Consider the following 3420-nt stretch of genomic DNA (forward strand, 5'->3'; position numbering starts at 1 on the left):
AGGGGGACACAGGGCTGATGTGACACCCTGAGGGGATCAGATGGAAATAAACCCCCCCCTGGCAGCCGCTGGGCTCCATCTCTGCTCCACTGCAGGGAGGGAACTCCCGCATTCCCCAAATTTGCGTTTTCCTCCGCCAAAGTTCCCCGGAGCTCACCTGGGTCTCACCAGGGCTGGCAGAGCTCACACCCTGCCACTGCCACCCCCGTGCTGCCACCACGTCCCAGAGATCACACCCTGCCACTGCCACCATGCCGCCCTTGTGCCACCCGCCCTCCTGTCACCATCCTGTCCCCATCGCAGCCCTTCCAGAATGTTCCTGCTCCAGGCTGGCTCTGGGCAGTGTGGGAAGGACGGGAATCACCCTCAGCTTCCCACCCAGCTGCCCTGGGGGCACCGGCACGCTTTGGGGGGACGTGCCACCCCTGCACGGAGCTGCACGGAGGGAATGACTCCCATCTTCAGGCAGTGGTGACTTTGCCTCTCCATTTTCCACGCTGCTGGTCTGGCTCTGGCCTCGCTGCTCCCTGAAGGAGCCCCGGGGCTGCAAACAGCAGCAAGGAGCAGTTCCAGAGGGGAGGGATCCATGGGGATCAGCAAATCCAGTCCTTGGGTCTGCCCCTCATTGCCCCGAGACCCCAATCCTTGGGAGGAAAAGGGGGATTGGGGGTGCAGCAGCAGTGGAAGGGAGCGGCGCCAAGGCAGGGAAAATGTTTTGATTCCCAGTCTCCAGTCACAGGCTGGAGATCCTGGATTTCAAAGGAAAATGCCAGCGTGCGACGAGGAGCCAGGGAATTTTCTTTGGGAAATGTCAAAGCCGAAACACTTCCAGAGGGAAACGTCTCAGTGCCCCCGTGCTTGGAGCATCCCTGCTGCTGGCAGTGCCACCCGAGGGGGCTGGGGAAGGGCAGGGGAGGGAGGGAGGCAGGGAGGGAGGACAAAGCCCCCATCCCTTCACCCACAGCGTTTCCATGGGAGCTTCACAACCCTCATTACTGGCAAAATAATCCCGAGCCCTTTTCCACCTGCCAAGGAGGGAGAGGGGCTGCTGTGAGTGGGAAGTTCCGTGGGATTTCATTAGTGTTATTATTGTTATTATTTAATTCTCAAGGTCACGGGATTTAGGCCTGAGCTTACTTATTATCCAACCCCACCAAATAAATGATGGATTCCCGTTCCTGCCTCCAGCCGTGGCTATTACGGCTGCTGAAAACGTTTTCTGCTCATAAAAAAAATAAAGGGAGAAGAAAGAAAGAAAAAAAAAAAGGGGGAAGAGAAAGAGCGAAAGGAAAACTGCAATAGGAGCCAGGGAAATGATGGATTGCGGGAGATAATCCATCTTGTCAGCCCAGGACTACATAACCTTGATGTCAGCGGGTATTTTTCTCTGCCTGAGTCTCCGGCTGCGTGCGGGAGAGAGAGGAGCAGGGATGCTCCCGCCACACCTCGGGAGAACCGCCGGGATTCGGGGCTTTGCCCTCATCCCCAGGTGGGGAGGGGATGGGAATGCCCAGTGCTGGGTCACCAGGGGAGGTGGGAGAGGACTGGACACGTGGGGACAGCGGGGACAGCAGGGCGCCATCCCCCTGGCAGCAGAATTTCCCTCCCCTCAGCCTCTTTTTTTCACCAGCCGGTCCCTCCTGTCCCCACCACTTTTCTCCCCCCGCCCGTCGCTCCCCCTTCCCGTCGTCTCTGCCATTTTTATCCGACGCTGCCCGTGAAAATTGGTGTGAAATAAAAAAAAGGCCTCTGTGCCCAGAGATGAAATCAATTGATTTGGCAGGGTCGCCTGTGGACACCTTCGAGCAGCTCTTCCAATTTGCAGGACGGGCTCCGGCGCGGAGCAGCTCCTTCCCTTTCTTCTCCTCCGTCTCCCATTCCTCCGCCCCGCTTTTTTCTTTTTTTTTTTTTTCCCTTTTCTTTTTCTTTTTTTTCTTTTTTCTCTTCTGTCTTTCCAATTTCCCTTTGATGTTCCCCTTATTTCTGCTTTCCACTTAATGGAAATCAGCCCTGGGTGTGTGAGGCAGCCCTGGAGGTGGCTCAGGATGTGCTGGGTCCCGGAGTTCCCAGGGATTGGGGGGATCTGGGGGACCCCAAGGGGCTGGGCAGGAGCATCCCAGCGCTGTGGGCTCCTGGTCGGGTTCCATAGGTGGGTTTGGACACGGGGAGGGTCCCCTGAGCTCAGAGCAGCCTCACACATGGCAGGGAGCAGGACCAGGAGCTGCTGCACCTGGAGCCAACCCTGTCCCGGGCTCTGCTCCATCCCTCCTCTGCCTCCTTCCTTCCTCCACCCACATCTCCACTGCCTCCATCTCCATCTCCTCATCCCCTCTCCGTCCCTCCACCTCCATCTCCTTCCCCTCACCTCGATCCCAGCCCACCCAAGAATGCCAAAAATTGGAGCCAGAGGGGTTCCAAACCAGCTCTCCCAGCCCCTGGATGAATGTTCAGCCCCAAACCAGCCCCAGGCACCCCAAATCCCTGGGAAAATCCCAGTGTGGGGGTGAGGAGAGCCACTGCCAACAGGGCAGCACCTGGGCTGCTCCAATCCTTTTTTGGGGCTGATTCTCCCTTGTTTGATGGATCTCCCTGACCTTGGGCAGCTCCGAGCCTTTTTGGGATGGTTCTCCCTTGTTTGATGGATCTCCCTGACCTCGGGCACCTCCAGGATGGGCACAGAGGTGCCAATGCCTGCAGAATCCCGATGAATCCTCACTGGAAGGGCTGGGAAGGGTTTGGGTTGCCTCAACCCCACTGCCAGCAGCTCAGCTCTGCCCAAAATCCGCCCCTGCCACAACTTCCCTTCATTAGAGCTTCAAGGCAGATGCGACTCTAATCAGGAAAACCTTGATATTCTGCAGGAGCCTTAAGCCCTGAAAGGGAAGGGGGAAAAAAATCCCACGCTCGCTTTGCAGCGCTTTCAGTGCGCTTTGAGGTTAATGGAAGGCTAATTTGAAAGGACTCGGTTAATGAGAAAGCTAAAAATATTCCTCCCCTCCACTGCAGCCCCTTCTCCGTGAGCCAGAGGCTGCCGCGGTGCTCTGTGAGCCCAGGGACACCGTGTCCCTCACCTGACCCCGTCCCCACCCCTGGGGACATCACCGTGGAGGGTTTGGTGGCATCTCCAGCAGGGACGTGGCCCTGGATGGCAAATCAAAGGTGGCTCTGGGGAGAGTCATGGGGAGAAGGGGAGAGAGCGATGAGGAGGACTCCATGGATATCAGAAGGCTAATTAATTACTTTATTATACAATACTATATACAGTATATATAGTGTAGAATAATATAGTAATTATATAAATATTTACTAAATTATTATATTTGTTATTTATTATTATATTAATTATTATACATAATAATTCATTTTATTCTACATAAATATAATATGATAAACTATATCTATATATATGAAATATATATT

The sequence above is a fragment of the Geospiza fortis genome, unplaced genomic scaffold (assembly GCF_000277835.1).
Source record: "Geospiza fortis unplaced genomic scaffold, GeoFor_1.0 scaffold135, whole genome shotgun sequence".
Taxonomy (NCBI): Eukaryota; Metazoa; Chordata; class Aves; order Passeriformes; family Thraupidae; genus Geospiza; species Geospiza fortis.